At 39.1% G+C, this 19905-nt stretch overlaps 1 long non-coding RNA gene across 1 annotated transcript; it reads right to left on the reverse strand.

The window, feature by feature from the left end:
- Positions 1-4175: 4175 nt before the first annotated feature.
- On the reverse strand, positions 4176-11842 carry LOC122444349. Its single transcript, XR_006270196.1, has 3 exons — positions 11389-11842; positions 7258-7367; positions 4176-4231 (listed from the first exon to the last, which is right to left on the reverse strand). It is a non-coding gene; the product is annotated as an uncharacterized LOC122444349 (long non-coding RNA).
- Between the last annotated feature and the right edge of the window lie 8063 nt (positions 11843-19905).

The following is a 19905-nucleotide window of genomic DNA, read 5'->3' on the forward strand; positions in this document are numbered from 1 at the left end:
TTTCTACAATCTGGCTGCTTGGAACTTGGATGTCTCTCAGCCCTTTTTGAGGTCTGGACATTGTTCACTTACAGCCCCTTGCATTTGCTATTTGCCTGGCTTCATTAGAGTTTCAACTTTACACGCACAAATTAGTATGAATTCAAAAATTCAAGGGGGCCCGATAAAGATTTGAAGAATTAAGTCTCTGTCTTGCAAATTGTCTCTGCCTCAGCCTCCTGAGAAATATGCCATGTTCGGTCACTTCAGATTCTGTGTGACCCTATTGACTGGAGCCCCCCAGCTCCTCTGTCCATGGGATTCTCCAGGCAAGAATACTGGAGTGGATTGCCATGCCCTCCTCCAGGGAATCTTCCCAATCTAAGGATCCCTTGGAGAGGACATGGCAAGGATGGAACCTGGGTCTCCTGCATTGCAGGCAGATTCCTTACCCTTTGAGCCACCAGGGAAGCCTTCCTGATAAACATGCTTCTTCAAGTCAGAAATCCCATCATTCTCTGCTTGCCTTCCTCATTTCTAAGCCTTGATCCACAAATTGCCTCCAGGCAGAAAGCCAGAACAATTGTAAAACTCACTTGGTTTTTGTTCTTTTAAGGATTATGGCAGAGAGGAAACCAATTCTGACTCCATGTTGGAAACTGTTTCTTTGACTTGCTTTTATTATTATAATCATAGTCAGTGGCTTGCCTAGAAGACCCTGCCCCTCTGTTTGACTGTAAACTAAAGTGCCCTTCTGAAGGCTGTCCATGCCCTTGGCGATGTTTTGCAAGACTGAAGGCCCTTTCTCTTTACTTCCCCAATGCCTCTCTCTATTCTGCCTTTTGACTTGAGTTTCTCATTGCTTCTTTCTCTCTAATCTATAAAGAAACTGGCACCCAGACCCCAATAAGAGGATTATTTTGAGGCCCTAGCCTGCCTTCTTCTTGGTCTGCTGGCTCCCCCATTAAAGTCTCTTCCTTGCCTCAGCTCCTCATCTCTGGGTTTCATTGGCCTGTTGTGAAGCAAGCAGAGTGAACCTGGACTCAGTAACAGGATTATAGTCCTGTTCTACCTGTTGTTCCAACATCTGAAAACAGTTGTTTCTTATATTTTGGCCACTTTCTTAGTTGTCTTGTAGATAAGAAAGTTCCCTTTTAGTTATTCCTTCATGAATGGGAGTAGTCCTATATTCCACGAGTTTTAATAAGCCTTATGGATTTTTTGTGTTTTATTCTTTGCCTGGTGGTTTAGTCACTCAGTTGTGTCTGAGTGGGTTGCCATTCCCTTCTCCAAGTTTAGTCTTTAAGGCCATATAATTTTCAGTATTTTTTAACATGCTAATTATTTAGGAGTGGAAGTTTTAGTTTCCAACAATCTGTGTTTTTGAAAGATTATCTTTATTATTGCATAATCAGTGTATTTCTATGACTTTGAACTTGTTCTCTGTTAGTTGGTCTAGTCTCATTGACAACATGCTTGCCATCAGGATCTTCATGGGCATATGACCATTTAGATTAAACACTAAACAACTCTGGGGTGCTGTTTACTTAGTAGATTATAATATAATTCATGCCCTTTAGTTTTGTGTAATGTGATACCTCTGACTTTCCTGTATACCTCAAATGTTCCTCACTTACTTCAGTGTAGCAACCTCAATATTTGAAAGATCATCTTGTATTTCTGCATAATTTCTAAATGCAAACTTCTTTACCAGCATGCAGAAACTTCAACAAAACATCATCCTCTGGGTCCATGATGTATGAGATACTTCTGTGTTGGCCTCGTTCCAGGACTTCCAGAGCAAGCCTGCATTAAAATGACTTTTGTGACCTAGAAAATTCTAGACTGTGGTGTTTTGCTTGAACTACCTTTACATAATGGGGGAAAAAACACACTTTGGCAGAAAATAGATCTGTGAATAATTAGTTATTTCTCAACATAATCTGATCACTTAATGTGGTTCACCAAAGCAATTTTGCACTGTAGAAGAAAATTGCAAAAACAAATTATAAAAGCTAATGAATAATTGGTTACTCAAGATTATTTATATAACGTTTGTAAATAAAGAAATCTTTTAAATCCAAACAATTCATGTTCTATTGATATTATTGTTTAGTCACTAAATTGTGTCCAACTCGTTTGGAACCCCAGGGACTGCAGCCCACCAGGCTCCTCTGTCCATGGGATTTCCCAGGCAAGAATACTGGAGTGGGTTGTCATTTCCTTCACCAGTGGCCTTCCCGACCTAGGGATCAAACCCACATCTCCTGCTTTGGTAGGTAGGTTCTTCACCACTGAGCCTCCATGGAAGCCCTGATCTGTTGTAAGCTAGTCAAAATCCACACTTGGTGAATTAAGGAGAGTGGGTGGAAAGTTGATTGAGAGTGGGGAACTATGCCAAAACTGTCCCTGTGAGCTGTACAAACAAATAATCTGTTAGACTCTAAAGCCTTGCTCATTTCACTAAACCAGTAAATACAAAGGAAAACTTTTTTTTTTTTTTGACATAAACTCTTAAGACTCTTAAGAGTTAATTACTCTCCTATTGCTTAGGCATGCATACTGAAATGCTTAAAAGCATGTTACCCTTTGGATGAATGGGTAAAACTATTTCTTCAAAAGAATGTAAAAAACAATTACAAATTAACAACCCATCACGAAATGCCAATTACATTCTAGTCACTAAAGACCCCTAGCCCAGATCATGAGCCTCCATCAAGGTTTCTCAGCAAAAGAATTCAAAACTTAGATAGTACAAAGACTTTTTAAAGCTTTTAGAGACTAGCGATAGCAGAAAGCAAATACCCTTCCTGGGTTGAAGTCTACGAGGAGGAAATGGAAGTATCGGGGGACTGCCTTTAGAAGCTACCTCCTGGGGGACACAGCCATTGCCATAAGCTCAGCACTGAGTCAGAAAGGATCCAGGGAAAAGCATGCTGGTCCTCTCCCATTCTCTATCCTCGGACAGCTTCCTATGAATAGCACCTCACATCTGGTAAAGGCAACCGGAAATCAGACTAGGGATACCAAGGGGGTTGAAGTCCAGGCCGGAAAGCAGGGAGAAGAGGGTGAAGCATGGATCTAGAATGATGAGTGAGTGAAGCAAAGTGAGACCACACAGCATATTGATGTGAAAACAACAGAGACAACATTTCTTCAGTTGGGTGCTTTCTTCAGCATAGTTTTTTTTTTTTTTTTCCCCCTTTGGATTGCCCCTTTTTGATGTTGTTATGACATGTACATTGTAAAATATTGAGGGAAAGTTACTGAAGGAACGCTAGACATTCATTTAGTTTTTTACAAAGCATGCACACTTAAAAGGTATCAACAAGTGTGACATAACATTTACAAATCACTATGTTCTCCGTGCGGAACATCAGGAAGCCTGCAAAATGAACTATGCCACAGGTGAAAAGTGCCTTGGGGAGAGCCTAATAAATCTTAGACTAGCAGACAGTTGAAACTGGAAGACCCGCTGAGCATTGATGCGAGAGAGTCTAATCCACTGGATAAATTGTTCCAAGAAGAACTCATCCTTGTGAAAATATATTATCCTGATCGCAATACCAAGGCCATCATCCAAGGCAGTTATTGGCTCTGCAAATGCTGGTAACAAAAGTGAAATATACCAGAAGACTGAAGGTGAAGAAAGAAATAGGTGATCAAATAAAACATCCAGAGAGGGGGAATTGCCCGCCTCAGATTTGCAGTTCTTATCTCGAAGACGTGGTATTCCTGTGATCTGCCTTGGCAGGTGCTCCCAGACACCGTGTTCAGATATATTTAAAAGAGAATCTAAGAATTTCCTCCATGTACGTTAATAACTGTATCCTGGGATAAATAAACTCAGAGGTCACAAAAAGTCTTAAAAGGGATGACAGTGGCAATAATAACAATAATAATAGATCGGAAGGCAGAGTTTATTATGGTCTTGGAGAGGAAATCTTCTTGCCTTTTGCTTTATTTAGTAAACAGCTTTAAAAATTACTTTATTAAAACACTTTTTAAAATTTTAATTTACTTGAGTTGCAAGTGCAAGTGTTACTAGCTCAGTCTTGTCCGACTCTTTGCGACTCCATGGACTGTAGCCCCCCAGGCTCCTCTGTCCAAGGGATTCTCCAGGCAAGAATACTGGGGTGGGTTGCTATGTCCTTCTCCAGGGGATCTTCCCAACCCAGGGATCGAACCCAGGTCTCTCTCATTGCAGGAGATTCTTTACCATTTGAGCCACCTGGGCAGCCTTGAGTTATCCCTGCATATATAAAATATAAGTCAAGATCAATTTCTGGGTAACTCAAGCAAAAGAAAACTAAAGAAAATAATTTTGCTTTTGGTGGGTGAGGGCTGCTACTGACAAAATCAGGTGAGAGTCCCATAATCTTTGACTCACCCAAAACCTCCACCTTTCTTTTGCCAACACAGATACAGTTTTAGAACTTGGTGTTTTTCAAAGCAAGGAGATGGGTAATCTCCAGTTAAATGGAAACCTGAAGTAACTCTCTGGGCATCTTCAGTGAAAATATCCACAAAGTGAATAATTGATGCTGTTTGTCTAACTGGGTATTGTCTTTGTGTTCATAGAAGCCTGTAGACCAGCCCACAGTAGCTGATGAACATGTGTCATGTGAAAACAGGAAAAGATTCAGACTTCTCCACCTTGAGAGAGTGTGCTCTGTACCCCATCTTGGGATGTGGTTTATCTGACTGCAGCAGTCTCGGTGTTACACCTATTGGTCTCTTTGCTCTAAATTACCCCTTGTCATCTTTCAGGGCATTTTTGTGCAACAGGAGAGTAGGAAGATGGTAAAAATGACACTTAAAATTATTTATTTGCTGCGCCGGGTCTTAGTTCCAAATCTTGGAATCTTCAATCTCTGTTATGTTGTGTGGGATATTTTAGTTGCAGCATGTAGGATCTAATTCCTGGACCAAGGATCAAACCCTGACCCCCTGCACTGGGAACACAGAGTCTTAGTCACTGAACAACCAGGGAAGTCCCCCAAATGGCACATTTTAACCCTGATTCTGATAACAGCTCTGTCACTCTATGGCCTATGTGTGTCATATCCATGACAACTTGTTTCACCAATTTATGCCTCATTTTATTTATCTGGAGATGGTTTATGTCATTATTGATGAAGTAATAAAGTATTTACTAAATACTAGTTTAATTAAATACAGTTTAATTGCTAAGTTTTGTCCTATTCTTGCAACCCCACTCTTCTGTCCATGGAATTCTCCAGGCAAGAACACTGGAGTGGGTTGCCATTTCCTTCTCCAGGGGACCTTCCCAACCCAGGAATCAAACTTGTGTTTCCTGCATTGCAGGCAGATTCTTTACTGACTGAGGTAGAAGGGTAGCCCATATATATATACACACACACATATTACTATATACTATAATCTAGTATTTACTAGAGTATATGTGGATATAGTCTAGTAAAAACCAAATGGTATTTTTTTGAAGACTGAATAATTGATATTCATAAAAGATAGTCAAAATCTTTAGAAGTCCTTGACTGTTTAGCTACTTTTTAAGATAATTTTCTTTTTTTTTTCATTTTTTACTAAAAGCACCTCACTTGTTTAATTTTTTTAGCAATACATGTTCATTGAGATGATCTGTAAAGTAAGAAAATATGTAGAGAAAATGAAACTTTCTCACATCAATGAATACATAATCTAGTAGATTTACTTCTTTTCTAGACATATGCATTCTCTCACACAAACAGACATTTTAATAGAATAAAATTATGTCATTTCACATAACATATGTCGCATATATTTTCAAACATTAAAACCTTTAAAATTATTTTGTTATGACATAATGTACCATTCTATTGACTTACCACAATTTAATAAATAATGCCCCTATTTTAAAAAATATATGCCTTTAAATGTTATCTTTTACTTGCTCTTAGAAGCACAACTGTGATGAATATCAGAGCTAGGTCAGAATCTATGTGGGCACTTCTGTCACTTTTAGGGCCAATTTTTTTAAGAGGACATATTGAGTCAATGTTTAGAAATATTTTCAGGTTTTGATGCATTGAGCCAAATGGTTTTCCTAATGATTTTCATTAGTTTACACTCCCACCTGCATCAGATATTTGCTAAGATTTATAGTAATTGTACATACTTTCCTTGTTTTATGTTATTTTGTTAAATAACTTCAAAAATTAGCTAAGGATGAGTAAAAGCGAAAGTGAAGTTGCTCAGTCATTTCTACCTCTTTGCGACCCCATAGCCTGTAGCCTACCAGGCTTCTCCGTCCATGGGATTTTCCAGGCAAGAATATTGGAGTGGGTTACCATTTCCTTCTCCAGGAGATCTTCCCGACCCAGGGAGTGAACCTGGGTCTCCTGCATTGCAGGCAGACACTTTACCATCTGAGCCACCAGGGAAGTGATGAGTAGACAGTATCAAAAACTATTACCTCATATTCAATATTAGGAGAATCCAATAAGGAATACACACACACACACACAAACACACATAGAATATACATATATAATTAGAATATAAGCACAGAGACACACGTACATGTATGCACAAAAGAAACATATATAAAGCAAAGTTCTGACTTTAGTAAGCACTGAAAAAGGTCTGGGTTATTAAGAACAAATGACAAATGTGGTTAAATATCTGATTAGAAAACCTAACATGTTTTGATTGCGTTTCTGCTGTAATGCAGGTGGGTTTTATGGGGAATATAAAAGTGTGTGATCTGGTTGTGTGACTTTAGGACTGGGAACATCACACTGAAGCTGTCAGCCTAGCAAATATTTTAAAAGGCTAAAAATAGCAGGTGTTGACATAGATATGGAGCACTGTGAAGTCTCAGGCACAGCTGGAGAGGCGGAAGTACAAAACGGCAAAGGGCAGAACCACCTTGAATAGATTCCTTTGGCAACAGCTCAGAAGATGAAGGTGCGCAGATTCTTTGATTCAGTAATCCTGTTTGCTAAGTATCTACTTGAAGGAGTTAATCACATGCCCCAAAAAACATTATAGGAATTTACACTACAGCACTGATTGCATTGGTTAAAAAAAAAAAAAAAGAAACCTCATAAAGGCTCGTTGGAAGGAAACTGCACTAATAAATTATTCCATCTGCATAGTTCTCACATTGGAGCACTGTTAAAATTAATACATGCAATCATAGATCTTTTTGAAAATAGTGTATTTTTTTTAATAGTGTATTTTTGATACTTATTTGTTTAGTAAATTTTTTGTAATGTGCATGAGATTGAGTAAAAAAGTAAACCCAGAAGTTACCTTTGCAATGGGAGGGGGGAGTTCCCTGGAGGTCCAGTGATTAAGACTTAGCCTTCCAATTCCAGGGGTGCAGGTTCGATCCCTGGTCAGAGCGCTGTGATCCCACGTGCCTTGTGGCCAAAAGAAAGAAAGAAAGAAAGAAGCCTATAAAATGTTAATAGAAGCAATATTGGGACAAATTCAATAAAGACTTAATAAAACAATACACATCAGAAAAAAAAAAAAAGCTCTTAAAATGGGAGGGAAGAGAAAAAGATCAAGGAAGGATACAAATGGGAATAGGACATTACACTTTACTATTTTAACACTCTAAACAAGGTAAAAGTAAAAAGAGTGCAGAATGTTAAAATTGATCAAATTGAGTGGTGAGTACATTAACGTGCCTTATCACAATCCATCTTTCTCTGTTTGGAACATTCATTTGATAACCTTTTGAAAACTGCTGATGTATAGTCAGACAAATCAAAGTGTTTGATTCTTTTCGTCTCTCATCTGAACATAATCGCTCCCCCTGCCCCCACCCCTCCCCCCGCCATCCTCTATTGCTTTCCTTGTTCTGTGCCTCAGGAGGAACAGGTTGTGAAGTTTTGTCTTCATTTTCCCAGGACTACTCTGTTGCCAGAATCTCATAATCTGAAGGCCCATCCACAGGTCTAACCATCACTTCCTACCTTCTTTGTCATCTCATTGTTTCTGATGGTTTTTTCTGCCTCTTTCATTTTTCCTCCTGAGATCCTTATCAACCTCCTAGTCCACTGGTCTTTTCTTGATCTTGCAAGTTTCCCCAGTGAATAAAACTATTTTCCTGTTTTCATTTTAGCCCTACTCATTGTTTAGAGTGCTTATTCTATCCAATACTGGCAGTGACCATTTAATAGTGAATTAGAATATATCTAATAGAATATATCTATAGTCACTGGAGATTCCCTGGTGGCTCAGACGGTAAAGCGTCCGCCCACAATGTGGGAGACCTGGGTTCGATCCCGAGTTGAGAAGATCCCCTGGAGAAGGAAATGACAACTCACTCCAGTACTCTTGCCTGGGAAATTCCATGGATGGAGGAGCCTGGTGGGCTACAGTCCATGGGGTCGCAAAGAGTCGGACACAACTAAGGGACTTCACTTTTATAGTCACTGTAATGCAATCCAAACTCCTTTCTGTGGCCTACGAAGTTCTACATAATCTGGCATCTCTAACCTCATCCACTAGTCCTCTTCCTGTAGTCATTAAAATCCAACTATACTCACTTTTTCTTCTTCAGACATAAAGCTGTATTTATTCCTCATATATTTGCATTTTTCCCCCACTCCGCCTATTATTGTCTTTATTCAGATCTTCATATGAATGGATTCTATGTTTCATCAATATATCCCATTAAATGCTATATCCTCAGGGGACCCCTTCCTCACCACTGTATCTTGTCTCCATGACATCCTTTATTCTATGGACTCGAGCCCTCCTCTGTTCTGTCCACAGGATTTCCTGGGCAAGAATAATGGAGTGGGTTGCCATTTCCTTCTCCAGGGGATCTTCCCTACCCAGGGATTGAACCTGCATCTCCTGCATTGCAGGCAAATTCTTTACCATTGAGCCACGTGGAAAGCCTGGTGGCTTCATTATCCCCTAGTTTTTACTTTTATACTTGGCAATTGCCTGCCTTCATACTAGAATGCAAGCAACACAGAGAAAACCACACTTTAAAAAAAAATTGTAACCATAGTCACAAGACTGAAAAAGTGTCTGGCATGCAATTGATATTTAATAAATATCATTGAATGAATGCATGAGCTATATGCTCTCTGTACCACTGAGTAATGCATGATATTTTTTCTAGTTGATCCTTATCTGAGTGACTAATGCAGCTGTTTCAAAGCTTTTTTTGTGCCCCAAACTTCCAGGCATGACTTTGCTTCTCTTATTTTCAGATAATCACTAGGTTGCCTACTGGACTGTAAACATTAGGCCATTTATTATTTTCTCCCTTTTTTTCTTGCAAGGATTTGTCCATGTTTCATCCTTTCTATTTCCTAATGTCCTGTATTTCTCAGGAAGACAATTTTTTTTTCCACTTTGGTTAAGGTTAATCCTTACATCTTCTGCATGATATTATAAGTCTCTCCATCTGTCTATTCTTTAGTTTCTTTGTACTGTTTCCTATCCACACAGCAAATGTGCTAAAATGACTTGAACAAAACAACAACAAAATCTCTAATTCTGTTTTCTCAAAATAGTGTTATCTTTGCTTCTATAGACCAAAGCTTTTCTAAAATGAATAATTTTCTCAAGCTGTATTTACTTCCTCTTCTGTCATCTGTTTTTCTTTCCCTTGCAGTTTGGATCATCTCTGCTACCTGGCGCTTTCCATGTGGTGTGGTGGTAAAGAGTCTGCCTGCCATTGCAGAAGATAACATGAGATGCAGTTTGCATTCCAAGGTTGGGAAGATCCCCTGGAGAAGGAAATGGCAACACAACTCTAGTAATGTTGCCTGGAAAAATTCCATGGACAGAGAAGCCTGGCTGGCTACAGTCCATGGGGTCACACAGAGTTGGACATGGCTGAGTGACTTAGCACACACACACTATTATCTCTAATTTCTTAATAATCTGCTTCTAAGAATTATCATTATTTAGTCGCCAAATCCACTGGCTTCATCTAAGAACTTGTACTGTTTGTTGGTTGATACTAAGTCCCATCTTCACCCTTCTAAACCAGCTCCTGCCACCCAAGGGCTGAGTGTCTGTGACCCTCCAGACTTCCTTGGTTCTTGTTCAGCTCTGCCAGAGAAAGACAATACTGTGTGCTTTGAAGGACTAAGATAAAGAAAAGCCATAATTTTCCTGAGCCAGTGTGAAAATTGAGGCATGGAATTCTGCTCCTGTTTTTTTGGTGAGTTGCCCTTTGTGAATCACCCACATCCAAGGTGCAGACAGCTGAGATGTTTATCAGTGCTTTTAGGAACTCTGGACTTTCCTTTGAGAATCATCCAAAGGATTACTGACCCTTCCAAGGATTGCAGAAGCCTCCAATTATCTGTTTTAAACTCTTTATATGAGATAATTCATACAGCTTATTTTATCAAGGCTGAAGTTTATGGATACAGTCACTATACTTTTAGAACTCTCTGAAATATTAGAAAGTGTTACTGTTTTTCTCTTATTCTCAAAACTGTCTTTTTTTGATTTCTGAGCCTTGCCACACACCTTTTTTATTCTTCTTCCTGGTCTTCATGTTACTCTTACTCACTAGCTCTTCTTCTTCTTCTTTTTTTTTTTTTTTTTTTGCATTTTTGCCTATCTTTTCATTTACTCCTGAAATGAGAACATGTCTTATACTAATCTTCTCAATTCCTTTTTCATCTTAGTATACTGGCATTCCTCTATTTTGCACAATTGCAGAGTACCTCTTCTCAAAAAATGAATCAAACATTTATGTCTGGGCTTCACCTCTCTTCTGAATTCTGGACCGTCACTGACGCCTGCTATTAGATGCCGTTATTGGCATATCTCCCAGGACGTTGTGCTGTGCTGTGCCCTCTCAGCCATGTCCGACTCTTAGCCACCCCATGGAGTGTAGCCCGCCAGGCTCCTCTGTCCATGGAGATCCTCCAAACAAGAATACTGGAGTGGGTTGCCATGTCTAACAAATCCACCAAGGCTTCCTCACTCCTGGTCGTCTTAGGTTGATTAGTGACTTCAACATTCTCTCAGATCATCAGGTTTCATGTTGCTTATACCTCAACTCTACTTAATATTCTTTTTACTTTTTTAACCTTTTCAATGCATCTTGCCTCTTATCTTTTTATTTTCTCAAGTTACTAGTTTATTTACTCATTATCTTTGGTCCTAAATAGTTCCCTCACTTTCAATCACCCCTTCCTACACATTGCTCTAATAGCCCTTTTCTCAAACCTTCCTTCTGACTGTGGAACTACCAAGCCCAGTTTTCTGAAGCTTTTACATGAATGTAAAACAGAATTTCATATGGTCTGCCTGGAATTTAAGGTCTTCTTATATTAAGGACTCATCTTTTGGCCACTGTTTCCTCCCTATGATCTTCTCTGCCATATGTTCACTCATTTGTACCCTTCCCTTTAGCTGTGATAGATCATGTACCATTCTCCCAGCATTTACCATTCTTGCCCTGTGGCAGATGTACAATCCAATCTCAAATACACATTTCCTTCCTTTGTTCCAAATGGCAGATCCATATCTCTAAGTCAATTTAAAAAGCCAGTTCCTCCAAAAAGATACTTCTCAGACCTTCTGGAAACAGTTAATCTCTCCTTTAGGCTAGAGTCCACATTCGGTGCGTTTTTGTTCCTTTGGAGAAAAATCTGTTTCATTGGTTTCTTTGAATAAATGCTTTTTCTTGCTGGTCTTTCTTGCCAGATTGTGAGAAGCAAAAGCTGGGAGCTGATTCATCTTAGCTTCCCCCCTCAGCACCTCAAAGGGTGGCAGGCACACTGCAGGCACTCCATACATGCATGCTGGATTTAATTGAATTCTGCCGAAACTTGAATCAATGAACAGCACTCTCTAGGACAGGGATGATCACTCACTGGACCTCTTCTTGTCAGCAGCTGGGCTTGAAGCACATTTTCTGATTACACCTGGATGGTAGCAGCCAAAAGGGAGGAAGATGAAAAGAAGCAAAGTGCTCTCCTAAGTGGCGGGAGCAGCAGGCAGACAGCAAACACGTGTCCTCTGGGTGTGCTGGCCCTCCTCCAGTGCCCGAGAGGGAGGGGCGGGTGGAGGATCACCCGCGCTTGAGTGTTTGAGCGTGTTGGGCCACAACCTGCTTTGGGACTGGACTGCTCTGATGTCTTTCTTTTCTTCCATTCACGCTAGGCTCATCTAAAGATATCCTCACAGGCGCTAAGTGCGGTCAGCAACATCCAGAATGATGCCTGCTCCGGCCCTCGGAGACTGCCTCATGTGGGCTTGATTTGGGGATTTTGAAATTTAAACTAGGCAGCTCACAGGTAATGAGAAAAATATCAAGCGGGGCACCTAGAGGAACTCTTAGTCAGCCAACCACTTCCATGCGCACAACTTCATTTCACTTTCACAGCTCCCTGGGGGTGCTGAGTGGGCTTACAGTTTTATGTTTCTATAAGGTGCTACTTAGTTGTGAAGGCTGGGGATTTCAGAGTCAAACGATCATAGATTTAAAGTTCATCTCTCTCTCTCTTTTTTTAGCTGATAAATAAGAGATATTTATTTCTCACAGTTTCAGAGCGTGGGAAGCCCAAGATCAAGGCAGTGGAACATTCACTCTCCGGCGAGGCATGCTTCCTGGTTCACAGACAGCCATCTCTTGCTGCGCAGTTGCTAGCATGTACCTTTGGACTTATTGATGTACATCTGTGACAGTTAATTCTACGTGCCAATCTGACTGAATCAGGAACTGCCAGGATATCTGGGATATCTGGTTAAACATTATCTCACTGCGTGTCTACGAGGATGTTTCCAGATGAGATCAGCATTTGAATCAGTGGACTCAGTAAAGTAGGTGGCCCTACTCGATGTGTTTATGTGGGGGTTGTGGGGTGGGGCTGACCCACTCATTTAGGACCTATGAATAAAACAGGAAGGTAGAAGAAAGAGGCATGCTTTTCTTTTTCTGCCTCTTTGAGTTGTGACGTCTTTCATCTTTTCCTGACCTTAGAGTAGGATTCACGTTGCCTTTCCTGGTTCTCAGAGGTTAGGTCTCTACTGAATTAACACCACTGGCTTCCCTGGGTGTCCAGCTTGCAGACGGTAGATCATGGGACTTCTCAGCCTCCATAGTCATATGAGACAATTCCCCATAACACATTTCCTTTTATATCCTCTTAATTTGCTTTTTCTGAAGAACCCTGACTAATACAATATCCCCTTGGTCCCTTTCTCTCTGGTTCATTCTCTAGAAAATGGACACTAACAGCATTAATTTTCCATCAGGATGTCTTGGGGAGTAAATGACTAAAGATTTTTCATAAGGTTCACTTGGATACTTTCAGATAGTAGAGGAAGTCGGGGATAATGAAAGAAAAGGACTTTGGGGTGAGAGCTATGTTAAATCATGAGCTGACTGTGGAAACTTGGGTACTTCACACACCATTCTGAGCTGTATTTTCAAAACTTGGAAAACTGGAACTGGCCCTGGCTGTCATGGCTTGTATGAGGAATAAATGATGTCATTAATTTCCAAGGTACTATCTGGTAGGAAGCTGTGCTTACAGGATTCATTCCAACAAATAGTAGCTTCCTTCATCTTTCAATGAGCCTCCTTTTATATTTTATCTATAGAATAGAGAGAAATATTACTGGTCAGTCTCATGGATTTATTTTTGAGGTCAAATTAGTTTATGAATATACTTTAATAATATTTGAAAGTGCTTAGTTTATATTAGGTTTTGCTACTTCTTTGATCAGGTTTTTGCTTATCTATACCCACTGGGGAATCTTAACTCTCTCTCCAAAATATGCCAATAGTCCCCTTTCTACTTTCTCCCCTGATTCCATGCTGTCCCCATCTCTGCTTTTTTACACCTGGGTGACTGCTTCCATCAGTGCCTCCCACAAGCTCTTCTCATATACGTAGTGGGGGTGAGCCTTGTGTTAATATATCATCCTGTTTGTCCTGTCATACTTCTGTTCAAACCCTTGAAAGATTCTGCTTTTCACTTAGGGAAAGAAGGAGACTTTCAATCCAATACTTCTTTTTTTTTTTTTTTTAAGTGATCTGTCCCCCACAATCAATTATTTCATTACCTTTCTAGTTTCTTTAACTACAATCCTCCGCCTTGCACATTCCATTTAATTTGTGTCTGCCTCATTGATATTCTTTGATTGTGTCCTGCTAAACTCCTGGTTTTAAACTCCCTTTTATAAGGGCTACTCCCATTATCTGGGGCTCTCTTCCTTAGATATCAGCATGGTTAAATCCCTCACCTCCTTCAAGTCTTCACTGAAATATCACTATTTTTATGAAGACCATCTTGACCATGCTATTTAAAATTATATCCCCCTTCACTCTAAATTCTTTTCTCCACCTTTTCATCCATCATACTTATCAAATTATAGAACTTATTTATTTGAAATATTTTATTGTCTGTCTTATCCTATGGGAATATAAGTTCCATTAGAGGTTTAATTTTTGTTCACTGATGAATCCAAGCTTCTAGAACAAGCCATCAATAAATATTTGTTGAAGTGAAGTGAATTGATACGGACAGAGGTCGCCTTTTTAGAAAAAATTCAATTTGCAGATTATCATCAAAGGACTCAGTGCTTAGCATAGCATTATGCATACATGGAGCCATGATCAGACCATTATCACTTATATTTGCTACATTAATTTTTGGTCCTTACAGAAGCAGCCTCTCTCTCCTGTAATTGGAGTTGCTGTCCACAATTGCATTGGCATCTCTAGAGAGAAATAGAAACTTGGAGCTGACTTTTCAGAGTTCTGATAAAAAATGCATTGCTCCATGGCTGAGTGCACTTAATTTTCTTATATATTAGAAGCTAATGCTTGCATCCCACATAAAGGTAAAAGCCATATGCCAAGTAGTTATATATCCCTGGAGAATGGTCCCTTAAATTGTAAGCTAGTTTGCATTTTAAGGATGCTAAGTTATCAAATTCTACTGGCAGGAATGTATTGGATATTTTTTAAAAGGAAACAAGCCTACTGAATTCTCAATAGGAAAGTAGTCTGCTATATTGTCATTTTTAATAATCAAAAAACAAGCATGACTTTAGATATCTTTTATAATTCGTGTTAATGATGATTGTTTGTGAAGCATCTCTGACTTGAAATGCATGTGGTTTTGTCATATCTGGATATTGAGTCTACCTTGAGGTGCTTAGGGTGAAAAATAATATAAAAATAAGTGGCTCTGGCAGGAAATTAGGAGATTCCCTTTTAGCCATGAAGCTCTTCTGCAGGGATTATAGGTTGAAAATGTCAGAAGAATCAGATAGTGAGGTTTTAAACTACTCAGGGTAGAAAGAACAAGACAGAAGATGAGCACATTGACACTGGAAGGCATTAAATACAGGAGTCAGTGATGGGATTGTGGTCCAGCAGAAGGGCTTTTGACAGCTTTTTTTTTTTTCTTATTTATATCTCAAGGTGACACTTTGGTATTACTTGACCTCTCCTTTCCTCTTTGTTCTGCCCCGTTCTGTGTTCCTGTTTGCGGGAGTGTGGGTTTGTGCGGGAGTGTGGGTTTGTACGTCTGTGTGCACTCGCGTGCAGGGGTGGGAGTGGTGGAGACAACCCAGGCTAAGGACAAGGAGGAAGAGGAAGCATTGACGGTGATTACGGAGCTGTGGCGGTGGTTTTCATTAGTCCTTCTTGATTCCTTCCTCTGCCTCTCTTTTTCATGTCTTATTTCCATATTCTCAGGACAGATCTGCATTTTCTTAATAGTAGAGAAATGTAAGCACCATTGATAAGACAGCATGCCATTTCTTGCTCTACCAGTAAGCAGTCATTCCAGTGAGTAATTTTCAGATATCTTTGGAGAAACTACTTGCTTTGATTTCCTTATATCTTCTTGGGCCAGAATTGTTTCAGAAGAAAGACCTAGTCAGATATAATAGGGCAAATAAACTGCCATTTTTAAAATCCTTAGTATCAGGTTAAAACAGACCCAGAGGCCACTACTTGCAGGATCTGCGTTCCCCGACCAGAGAACGACCCTTGGTCACAGTGGTGAAAGCGCTGAGTCCTAACCATTGAACCACCAGGAAATTTCCCCATAGGCCACTTTTAGCAGTAACCACAGGCTTTAGGGAAAACTGCTATTCTCAGCAGCTGTGGTCCATTTACCCGATTTGTTAAAACAAAAACCGTGGAAGGGAGATTACAAATACAGATGGGTGTAACTGTTGACATTCTTTGAGGGGACAGAAATTCAGAAAACCCTGGAGTTGCCTCATTGAAGCCAGCAGCACTATAGCACTGTCAATATGACAGACGTGGGTCTCTGTAAAAGATGAGCAGAAGACAGAGGTCAGCTTTACCATGAGATTTGTCTTTCCATAGGCAGGAGACCTCTGATAATATCCACAGATATATTGTTTTAATTACCCAAAATAAGACTGTTTCATGTTACTCATTTTTTTACAGGTGTTTAGAGAGAAGAGGAAGAGATGGAAACAGATAAGACAGGGACAGAGAACAAATAAGACATGCCCTTAGTAAAAAAAAAAAAAAAAAAAGATTCTGATTAGACATCTTGATTAAAGAAGTAATAAAGAGATGGTGGAATTCATATAGTGGAGAATTCTCAAATCTATGACCAACAGTTCAAGTGACTGTAGGGCATATATTTATGAAGTAATATAGCAAATACTGCTAAATGTCATCTTTCTCCAAAATAGAAGGAGCAACTTTCTCATTGCCATGGCAATTTAAAGAGGGTAGAAAGAGAGAAAAGAAAACTAGCTTGTGTATGTCTGTCTTGATTGCCATGATGAGAAAGCTGATGTGAGTTACCCAAAACTCCATGAGTAAAAGACATTTCTAAGAATGAGATTTGTAGGATTGTGGAAAGACAGACTGTAGTAAGTCAGTGACAGCTATGTATTTTCCAGCTCTTTTCACTAGAGTAATTAAACCATGTGTATTTGCAAATTAAGGTGATAGCTCAAATAAGATGCAGCCTTGACAAATCCATATTTCAAAACATAATTAAAGGACTGTCAATACACTGCAGAATGCAAAGCATAGTGCATTACTCTGAATGTTTTACTCTGAAGATTTGCAAAATCTTGACAGAATTGAGGGCAACATTTCAAAATAAATACTTCACTTAAATAGGTACACCATAAAATATCTATGAAAATCTAATGGGAACTTATTCCCTCTGAGTGCCTCATATATCACTGTAAATTCTTCCCCACCCAGATAATCTATTTTAATGAGGAAGAGAAATTCAGCTCTGTGGTTTATTTATAAATTCAGAGAAGAAAGCCAATAACAATTTAAAAAAAAAAACACTTCAGTATTTTATTGAATTTTTTTTTTTTTTTGTCTAGTGAGATAACATAAGCACCAGTTCTTTAAGCCAAATAACTTGTGAAGTAATGATTAACTTTAAGACCATCATGGAGGATTTAACTATCAAATGCCAAGACTCAATTACCCTACATTCTTTTCATATGGGTGTGGGTGCATGTGTATTTGTATACATATGTAACAATTTTTTCCACAGGTAACCATAGTATATTTATAAACCATTTCATCTAAATATTAGCTAATAGAGGTCATGACAATGAGATCAATGTTAAGGCAGGCTGAGCATGGGTTGGAAAAGAATTTCCAGACACAGAGCGTTTCAGAAGGGTGTGGGTTTAAGAACAAAGAGAAGAGATAATGAAGGTACTGCAAATGAAGCAAGCAGTCCTCTAGACAAGCCAGGGAGAGTTGACAGTTTTCGTGGGTTAATAGTCCATTTTTATAGCCTCAAGACAAAGAAAATTCCTGCTGGAAGGTTGGCGTTAGGTGATTCGTTAAGGCAGTATAGGGTGTTTACTGGAGTGCGCATGTTTGCCTAATTTGGAGTCAGGAAGCTTGTTAGTAATGATCAGGGAGTTTCTGGCAAAGGTTTCAAAGGGGCTCAATTAGCTTGGGAGGTGATCTTGGTGCAGGGCTTGCACCTGTGACCTTGGGGAGGAGCCTGTAATTTAGACCAGTAAAATTAATCGTCTTCTTCAGTCACTTAAACTGCGACCTCTTCTTACAGTGTCTATACTTATTTTTACCCACTATAGTTGTTGTTCAGCTTAGTTCAGTTCAGTTCAGCTGCTCACTCCTGTCCGACTCTTTGTGACCCCATGGACTGCAGCACGCCAGGCCTCCCTGTCCATCACCAACTCCTGGGGTTTACTCAAACTCATGTCCATTGAGTTGGTGATGCCATCCAGTCATCTCGTCCTCTGTCGTCCCCTTCTCCTCTTGCCTTCAATCATTCCCAGCATCAGGGTCTTTTCAAATGAGTCAACTCTTTGCATCAGGTGGCCAAAGTATTAAAGTTTCAGCTTCAACATCAGTCCTTCCAATGAATAGTTGTTGAGCACATATGATATCCTAGGTATTTAGTATGATTTACATGGATTATCATTAAGCTTAATGACATTTCTGTATTGAGTGAAATTTTATCTAAATTTTTCACATAAGGGAATTGAATCTCTGAAGCTAAATATTCAATATCTTTTAACTAATGTTTGGCAGAACAAGATATCTAACTCAAGTCTTTTTTTTTTTTTTCACTATAATGCCTATATACTGGATCACATTGTCTCTTGAAACTCTTGGTCATAAGTAAGACTGTACCAAATTTAGGATTAAATTAGAAACTGTTTTTATATACTTCTTCAATAATTAAAATGAATTTCAGAATCAATGTATTGGGTGTAGATTTCAAGAAATAAGTCAAAACTTTTTGGAGAAGTCTAGGTCTGCAAGGAAGTGAATTACTGTTTCAGAGTAAAGTTCTGGGATTTCTAGTCTAAACAGATTAGAAAAGGCAAAGAGAGGTTAAAGAAAATGAGACAAAATATGAGCAGAGGATTAATCAAGGCTATTTGACTATAAGAGTTTTACCAAGAGAGAATAAAGAAATGGGGGCAAGACAATCATAAAAGTGATGATCATATGACATACACCAGAGACAATGAGCACACAAATTATTTTTTGGAATAAATAATAAGCACCCATCACATGTCATTAGATAACTTGGGAAATACTTCAAGAATCTTCTGAATAGGAGGGAAGAATGAAAGAAAGATCCTAAAAGATTCCAGGGAGAAAAATATATTTATACAAAGAAATAAAAGTCAGAGACTTCAGGTTTTGGTGTTTAGTCTTTGTTTCCTTGTAGCATTTTGTTTTTATGAGCAAGAGTGGATGCTAGGGAAAAAAAGAAAAAGAAGGAAATGCCCTCAAATTCCAAGGACACACAATTTTGAATCTAGACTCTATACTAAGCTCAAAAAGCCATCAAGAGTGGTGATGAAGCACATGTGTTCAGACATGTACAAAGACATAGTCTTAGATTTAATAAATATAGTTTGAGTAACTGCATTGTCCCAGGGATTCTTTTCGGCACTGAAGATAATGCAGTGAATAAAACAGGCAAGGTTCCAGCTAGAAGAATCCCACATTTGAAAGGTAAGAGTTAGAAAAAAATCAACTGGAAATGGAGATGGATAAAAGAGATCACAGAATCTCAAGTTCTCTATTGATAAAAGCATCAATACCAAAAGTCTTGCCTCAAGTCATGACTGCTCTTAGCATCCTGATTCAGCCTATAACTAACCCGAGATAAGCCAAAACTTCTCTGACTGGGAAGTGGTTTGTGTGTCTCTCTTTGTCTCCATTTTTCCCTGATCCTCTTATTTGCTTCTTTTTCATGTTCAATTTCTCTGAATCTGTGATAAAGTAATATAAAAATCTCTCAAATTGGTCTCCCCTATTGTGTACCATTAAGCAGCTGTCCTAGACTCTCTGCTCCTGTTTTCTCTGAACAAATCCTAGGGTAACGAGTGACTTTGTAAGTAAACCATTTTGTGTTACCATTTGTCTCTCTGAATTTAACTCTGTTACTGTTACTTTGAGATTTTCTTTAACTCATTATTTCATCCTTAAAT

This window comes from Cervus canadensis, chromosome 6 (genome assembly GCF_019320065.1).
Source record: "Cervus canadensis isolate Bull #8, Minnesota chromosome 6, ASM1932006v1, whole genome shotgun sequence".
Taxonomy (NCBI): domain Eukaryota; kingdom Metazoa; phylum Chordata; class Mammalia; order Artiodactyla; family Cervidae; genus Cervus; species Cervus canadensis.